Source organism: Urocitellus parryii, chromosome 7, assembly GCF_045843805.1.
Source record: "Urocitellus parryii isolate mUroPar1 chromosome 7, mUroPar1.hap1, whole genome shotgun sequence".
NCBI classification, from domain to species: Eukaryota; Metazoa; Chordata; class Mammalia; order Rodentia; family Sciuridae; genus Urocitellus; species Urocitellus parryii.
In genome coordinates, this window is record NC_135537.1 from 161,888,073 (window position 1) to 161,897,237 (window position 9,165).

A 9,165-nucleotide genomic window follows, 5' to 3' on the forward strand; every position below is an offset into this window, starting at 1 on the left:
TCTGGCTGGCCTCCGAGGGAGGAACTTAAGAGCCTGTGACGCCTTCACTTCCGGAGTAACCGGAAGTACCTGTTATCTCCGTTGTACTCTACGCTGATGTCCGCCTACATTAAATGAAGGTTCCCGGATTTTTTGTGGGCGCCTGCCCCGCCCCTCGTCCCATAGCTATCTGCATATATTGAATCGAGAGTTAAGGGAAAGGGGACTCTTGGTGGGTTCAGGAGTGATTTTTTTTTCTCCTCTAGGGGCTCTTTTTGTTTGGAATAGGGCTAATTCTGTCACCAGCCCTGTTGGATTTCAGTTCTCAAACGTACCTGGCACTGTTTACTTCTCTCCATCTCTTCTGGCACCACCTTGGTTAAAGACGTTTTCATTTATCCTTGAGACAGCTGCAGTAGCCCCTCAAAGCGTTTCCTTGTCTAATTTTGCATCCTCCAATCTGAGATCCATTTCTAAAACTCAAATTTGATCACGTCATTTTCCTTCTTAGAGTTCTTTACTAGTTTCCCATGATTGCCTTCAGGATAATAAAATACAAACTTCACAAGCCTTGCATAATCTGGCTCCTGCCCTCTGGACTTCACTTTTTTGCTTCAGATCTTCTTCAAAGAGCCATGTTTCTCAAGTCTGTCATTGTTTTATTTGTATCATTCTCTCACTCTTGCTTACCCTTCTTCCATTGTTAATTCAAACACCAACTCCTAGGGTGATTGTTAACAACTGGAGGGTGATACAATGGTCTGTTTTGCCCACAAGGGAGGAATAGGGTATTTCTCCTGTTTTGTTCTTTTTTTTTTGTTGTTCTTGTTTTGTTTTGTTTTTGTTTTTGTTTTTTTGTTTTGGGCATGGGGAATTGAACCACTCTCTCAACCACTGAACCACATCCCCAGTCCTATTTTGTATTTGGAGACAGGGTCCCACTGAATTGCTTAGCGCCTCGCTTTTGCTGAGGCTGGCTTTGAACTCGCCATGCTCCTGCTTCAGCTTCTCCTGCCGGTGGGATTTCAGGTGTGTGCCACCTGCCCATCTGCCTCTCCTGTTTTGCTTACTACTCTACCTCCAGCACTAGCATAAAATTAAACTTAAGGAATTAGTGCACTTTCTTTTAATGAATGAACAACATAACACTGGTTACTTAAATCAGGAGCTGCGAAATCACCAGCATGCTTATACACTGAGATAGAATAACTGTAATATTTGAGGAAAAAATTAAGGGGGACCATTGGAAATAGGATGCTTGCTTTGGTAACTCCTCATACCTCCCTCAACGACCACCAGCACCCACTCACTCAAGCAAATCTCATTGAAGCATTGAAGTCAGGTAGCTAATGATTGCCTTTTCTCCTCCCCCATTCTTTGACTCTTTGTCAGATTGTTCCTTTGTATCCTGGAGAGGGAGTTAGGATTGGGGAGGTAGTGGAATAAGCAAGAAGTTAACATCTGCCTCTATTCATTCAGTCACCTAGCAAACATATCCTGAGTCCTTAGCTCTAGCACTATGCCACTAAGTAAAGCCTTTTCTGTGGATGGCACTTTTTCAAGTTAATATGACTTGAATAATGTGCCCTGGAGCTAAGCACCTAGTTGATACTAACTGGGAAGCTGAAATGAATAAAACAATTGCTCAGCCCTTCATTAGCTGATTGAAAACAACCAAGTACCACTACTTCTTTGCATTTGACCTATTAGCCCTTTCATAACATTTTTTTTCATTTTGTCCTTACAGTGTTGGGATGAATATTTTTATGAAGATCCTCATTTAAAGATGAGGACATTTGGGATCAAAGAGGATGAAGTCTTGTCAAATAAGTATTCTTCCTTTGAGAAAACTTGTATTCACAGACATGACTCTTTCAAAACATTTAAGTTTCAACTTTTTTTTTTTTTTTTCAAACGCAGGACCTTGCACATTTTAGGCAGGTTCTGTACAACTGAGCTACATCCCAGCTCTTCAGGTTCCAAATTTGAAAGTCTCATCCTATATTATATTAAATATATTGAAATGTGGCAATATCCCATATTAAATAAAAATTATAGTTGAGTTACTGTTAATAACTTAAATATTGCTACATTTATATACATTTGATAAATATTAATTTTCGTAGCATATTTTGAGCTAACAGTGAAAATTTGTTCAGAATCCAAGTGCTTCATAGACCCCTGAGTACCTATATGCTTATGTGCTTGACAGAGAACACAATCCTCTTAAAGTCATCTGTACTGTTGTCCTGTTGGGAGATAGGGTTGTTAAACAAAATTGTGGGGAGGCCATTGTTTGGACTGTGCCCCTGCACTGGGGCCCAGTAGAAGAGATCAAAATGGAGTTATTTGTGCTAAATGCCACATAATCATTAGAGAAGTAGCTAGATCACAAAACAGATCAGCTGTTCTGGAGAACAGAAGATTTCTAAGTGAGTGTAATAAGGAATTCCCCGCTGCTTTAATCCTTACAAAAGAAGTAACCTGATATGAACTGGGGCTATAGCTCAGTGTAAAATACTTGCCTAGCTCACTTGAAGCCCTAGCTGGATTCAATTTCCAACACACAGTCAAAAAAAGTCATCTGATGCCAGGGATGATGGCACATACCTGTAATCTCAGCAGCTCAGGAGGCTGAGGCAGGAGAATTGAGAGTTCAAAGCCAGCCTCAGCAACAGCAAGGCACAGAGCAACTCAGTGAGACCCTGTCTCTAAATAAAATACAAAATAGGGCTGGGGATGTGGCTCAATGGTCTAGTGCTCCTGAGTTCAATCCCCAGTACCAAAACAAACAAAAAACCAATTAACTTTTCCCCTATTGTTCTGTTCCCTTGTTTCTGCCTTAAAAACCCACTCTTCCACTATTGCTCAGTGGAAGACTTCATTCTGTGTTGTAGAATGGAGGCTGCTCCAATCATGAACCATGAATGAAAATCAATTAGAAGCCAGGTGAGGTGATGCATGCCTGTAATCTCAGCAGCTCCAGAAGCTGAGGCAGGAGGATTGCAGGTTCAAAGCCAAATTCAGCAACTTAGTGAGGCTGTAAACAACCTAGTGAGACCCTGTCTCAAAAATAAATAAATAAAAAAATTAAAGAGCTGGGGATGTAGCTCAGTGGTTCAATCCCTGGTACAAAGAAAATAAAAGAAATGGTTCCCAGTACAGACAAAGCAAGTCACACAGTATGGTAAGGGCTCAATGGCAAGCTGACCATGTCCTTAGAGCAAACACTGGTGATTATTTACCATGAGGGTTCCTTATTCATCAAATATTTATTAAGGTTTGTAATGTGCAACATTCTGGAGACAGAATGATCAACAAGGCACTGTTCATTCTCATAGAGGAGGGACACAAACAAGTATCAGACAAAAGACCAAGATAATGCCATTGCTAAGGGAAGAACACATTGTACGACCACTCAGTAGGATAATTTGGCACTATCAGACTGGAAAATATGAACACTCTGTAACCCAGCAATTTCACTCCCAGGTATACCTACACAAGTGCAAATGCTGTAAGTACAAAGCTAGTTGTGGCAGCACTTGTCATTTTGGAATAACAAAAATAATAATAATGAAATGCCTATTGATAGGGAATGAATTGCTTTCAATTAATGCTGAATAGAAATCAATAGAAATGTACTGGCATGGAAAAATCTCTCTCTCTCTCTCTCTCTCTCTCTCTCTCTCCACACACACACACACACACACACACACACACACACACACATACACGGGATTGAACCTGAGGGTGGTTTACCACTGAGTTCCATCCCCAGCCCTTTTAATTTTTTATTTTGAGAAAAGATCTCACTAAGTTTTTGAGGGCCTTGCTAAGTTGCTAAGGCTGACCTTGAACTGTGATCCTCCTGCCTCAACCTCCAGAGATGCTAGGATTACAGGTATGCACCATTGTGCTTGGCTCGCAGTATTTTTAATAAGCACAAAAATGTGCAGAATATATATATATATATATATATATATATATATATATATATACACACACACACACACATACACACATTACTCATCATAAAAGAATATATGCTTGTTATTTTAGGGAATATATCTAGAAAGATATATAAGAAAGTAGAAATAATTATTGTCTTTGGGCAGAAATAGAACTATGTGTCTGAGTAACAGGGAGGTGAAAGACACTTTTTATCCTCAAATTATTAAAATTTTGTATCAGTGATCTGCATATATCTTCAGTTAAAAATAAAGAGCCAGGTGCGGTGGTGCATGCTTGTAATCTCAGCAGCTCAGGAGACTGAGGCAACTTAGCGAGGCCCTAAGCAACTCAGAGAGACCCTGTTTATAAATAAAATACAAAAAAGGCTGGGTATTTTAGTTCCGTAGTAGTTCAGTGCCCTGGGATTCAATCCCCAGTACCAATAAATAGATAACTACAGAAAGAAACAAAGAGAGAGCTTGGGATGTAGCTCAGAGGTAGAGTGCCTGCTTAGAATGTGTGAGACTCTGGGTTCTATCCCCAGTACTAGGGGAATAAAAGAAAGAAAAAAAAAGATGTAAAAATAAGTTTTATGGATGGACAAGTATTGGGTGACATATGATGGCCAATAGGATAGTGACAGCAGGGAGAGGAGGGCCTGGGGAGGGAGGGAAAGACTACTTTGAATTGCAGGACCATAGAAGATCTTTTGAGCTGAAACCCTAATGACCAGAAAGAACCAGCCCTGCAAAGCCCGGGGGCAGTTACCTCTAGGTTAAGGGAACAGTCAGTGCAAAGGCCCTAAGGCAGGAACAAGCTTGACGTCTTTGAAAAACAGAAAAGAAGTTTAGGTGGCTGTGATGCTCTGAGATTGAAGCAGCAGCCAGAGACCAGGCTCTGTCTGATCCCATAGATTCATGGAGACTGCAGGCAAAGAAAGGCCATTTGAGGAGTATTTCACCCTAGGGGGAATTACATGATCTGATTTAGGTTTAATATATTTATTTGGCTTAGACTAGCCAGTGGTAGAGGTAGAAAAAGCATCGGTGTATTGGAAGAGAGTCGGTAGATCTCCAGGAATGATTGGGTATAAAGGGCAAGGAAACAGAAGGATCAACAAGGTGCTACGTTTAGTGAGTGAAATCATCTGAAACTGGAATTGTCCCCCAAATCAGGATCTTGTGATTGCCATAGCTGTATGCTTTTGAAAGTTTCTTAGTCTTGTCTTTCTAAAACCAAAAGCCAGAGGCAAGAGTGTCCTCATTCATACCCCAGTGGTCTATACCTCTAGCAACAGGAAAGGTGAGCTTGTGGTCCTGAAGGGCCTAGTGGAGCAGTGGAGTGGGAAGACTCAGAGCTCATGAAACAAGGAATCTGGAATCCAGAAAGGGATGGCTCAATGAGCCTTTCAAGGGATAAGCATGGAGGTTGAAGGGGTCACTACCCCCACACCAAATCCTAAAGCATTAACCAGAAGCTGTGAACAGTAGCAATGGCTAATGGGATAGTGACAGCAGGGAGGGGAGGGCTACTTTGAATTGTACTCAGTAGTGTCAAGCCCCTTTTACTCAGGAGGCAAGAGGACTGCTTTGTGTTCATGAGTTTGAGACCAATCTGGGAAATGGAAACCTTTCCTCAAAACAACCGAAGCAGGAAGATTTCTTAAGCCCATGAGTTTGAGAGGGTCTGGGCAAAATAGTACTCTAGGTACCACCCACATCTCATTAGGGAAATATCACTTCTCACTAATGGCCTGCATCTTTGAAATGCTTCAGTGTGAGGGCCATGGTTAGGGAACACAATCTTGCTAAATTTGGTGAGACTGGCCTCAAACTTGCCATCATCCTGCCTCAGCCTCAAGTAGCTGGGATTACAGGCATGTGCCACCACGCCCAGCTTGGACCATTGTTCTGATCATAAACTTCTGAATTACTCCCCTTTGGTCCCAGGGAAGCCTTATGCCTATTCTGGGGGATTCCTTCCAAGTAACTAATCCGTACACACACACCCCCAGTCTCAAGGTCTGTGGGGTAGGCCCCAGTTTATGGACTGGACCTCGGACTCTGGACTGGACCATCGCATCCCTTTTTCTTTTTGTTTGTAGTCCTCTGACCCCAGGCTGGCTGGCGAGGTATGCAGAGGGGAAGAGACTCTAAACACACACACACACACACACACACACACACACACACACACACACACACACAGAGGTCTCCTATGCCCCCCAGCCTAAGAGGCTGGTCAATGATTGACTGACATTTTACAGGCTGCTGGTTTCAGACCCTGGTAACCCTTAGAGGTCACCTCCATAAACCAGAGCCCCTTGCTGCCTCTTCCGTTCAGTGGCCACCTCCACTGCCCGCAGTGTTGGTACCTGTGGCGAAGCTCATGCATCTGCCTTCTAAGTCTGGGTTTGAGGGCCCCTGTCCCACGGCCACCCCTCCCTCTGTAGCCCCGTCTCCCAGCCTCCCAGGCCTCTCGCTGGGCTCTCCTCACACAACTCTGCAGTTCCAACAATCCCCCTTTTCTCCCCGAGGCTCCCCCCACGGTCTTTGTCCCTCAGACATCCTCTTTCCTTGGCTCTCCTGCCAGGCCTGGCTGGAAGGACGGTTGAGGAAAGAATCAAATCAGTAGCGCCCACCCTGCCCCCCTTCCTCTTCTCTTGTCAAACACCAGACAAGGTTTTTCCCTCTTCCTCCCGGGCTTCTGAATGCGCTCTTTCTCTCGGCGCGGACCGGCCCTCCCGAGCCTCCTCCCGAGCCTCCTCCCCGGGGCGTGAGTTCTGACCCCAGCCCCGCCCCTCCCGCCCCGCCCCGGCCTCGGCCCCGCCCTCCCTCAGCCCACTAGGATGGAGCGTAGTCCGCCTGCGCTGGTTCTTCCTGGGATCTGGGATCTCTCCTCCGCGTGGAGCAGGGAGTGAAGGGAGGGAGGAGAAGAGATGTTTGTTGATGGAGGGGCCCTGATGGCTTTTTGGAGGGGCCACCTCTGACTTCCTTACAAGGGCCTGGGGAGAGGGTGGGCTCATGGTACCCTTGATTCTTGGATCATGAGGATAATGAGTGGAAACCAAAGCTTCCGTGGCTCAGTTCCCAGCTCTGCCTGGAAAAGTTCCTTTACCTTTTGGAATCTCAGGGTTCCTCTTCTGCCAAGTGGGAAAGGAGTGCCTCCTCTGGAACTTCACGGATTCCGTGAAGTGAGTGATGTGGCTCTAGGACAGAGTGGCACAAAGTAGGGGCCAGTAAAGGACAGCATCCACAACAGCTTTCCCATCTGGATGAGCCCTTCCTAACCAGAGGACATGGGAGGGATGGGGTCTGGCGGGGAAGAGACACCTCTAATTTTGACCCTAGCATTGGATATTTTCTCTAAAGCCATAGGTGCACTTGCCTAGGCACAAATCCTCCAGGGTATGGCCAGCAAGTGAATATGGGAACCAGGTCACTGAATCCTCTCCCCCCAAAAAACTTAGAAGTTGCAGGTCCTGGAGACCTGTGGATTAGGACCTGGGTTGAACAATGGGGTAAGGGCAAGGGCTGGGTTTTGATGGATTCTTAACTTCTCTTGTTGGCCTGAAGATGTCCTGGACAAATAGCTTAACTCTTTTGAGGCCCAGTTTCCCCAATCCTCACCCTAACCCTACAACTACCCCCAAAAGAGAATAGGGATATTGATGGCTATCCCACAGGTACAGCAGTATTTCTTGAATGTTCTTGACAATAATCCAGGGAATAAATATATCATCACACAGAACACACATAAAAAACTACACCTGAAGGGGGAAGATAACTCAGTGATAAAGCACTTGCCTAGCATGCATGAGGCCATGGGTTCAATCCCCATCACCACATTAAAAACAACAACAGCAACAAAACTACACCTGACTCTTAGGACAGGTGGTATGTTTGGATCTTTTCTATTCCTTTCTCTTTTTCTTTTCTTGTTTTTCTTTTTGCAATGTTGGAGACCAAATCCAGGATCTTGCACATTCTAGACAAATGATCCACCACTGACCTATAACCCCATACCTCATTCTGTTTCTTTTTTTTAATATTTATTTTTTAGTTTTCGGTGGACACAAGATCTTTATTTTATTTTTATGTGGTGCTGAGAATCAAACCCAGCGCCCCGAGCATGCCAGGTGAGTGCGTTACTGCTTGAGCCACATCCCCAGCCCCTCATTCTGTTTCTTAAAAAAAAAAGAAAAAAAGACTCCACTCAACAGTCTAAATTGGTAAGAAAGGGTAAACTTTGGGCCTTCGTTTGCATATGTGTCTAACTTTGTATTCCTTTTCTTAAACAGAGTCCCTCAAATTCTATAAACTTCAGGCCCCACAAAACCTGGATCTGCCATAGTATATAATTAAATATGGGATCATATATTGAGCAATTATTGTGTGCCAACTTCTGTGCTGAGTGCTTCAGCAGCATTATCACCTTTAACCCCTAGCACAGTATGCCAGATCCTATGTTATAGATAATCAAACTGAGAACCAGAGAAGCTCAGTAATTTGCCCAGGTCACACAGCTGCCAAGTAATGTAGTCAAGACTTGAACCCAGGTCATCTGGATACCAGAACCCCCTATTCTGTGGAACAACTCCCCTACTGTGGAAGTGCCTACAGAGAACTGTGCTCAGTAAGGCTGGGTGTGATGATGCCCAGCTGTAATCCCAGCAGCTCAGGAGGCTGAGGCAGGAGAATCTCAAGTTCAAAGCCAGCCTCAGCAACTTAGCAAGGCCCTAAGTAACTTGCTTTTACTGGGGCTGACTTTGAACTTCTGAGCTGCTGGGATTACAGGCATGCCCCACTGTGCCTGGCTCTATAATCCCTTCTTGACCAGTACAGGTGTGTTCTTGGCTACAGCATTCCAACTAGCATTGCCAGATTTAGCAAATGAAAGTAAGGATGTCCAGTGAAATTTGAATTTCAGATAAACAATGACTAATTTGTTAGTATAAACATGTCCCACGCAATATGTTGTTGGAATTTTCAACAAAAATAGGCCTTCTCTCCATCCCCTCCCTACCACCAGGTCTTAGGAAAAGGGTCAGGGACTCAAAGTGGAATTAACAAGCTAATAAAAGGTAAGGAGCTGAGAAGAAACTTTGAACGAATTGGGTGCTTAGTGCCCCCATAAAGAAACCGGAAAGATGTTCTTGGAAGGATTGAGATAGAAGCCTCTCCAATCTGTCTCTTCCCAGATTTGTAGACCCCTTCAATATCATGCTTTTTTGAC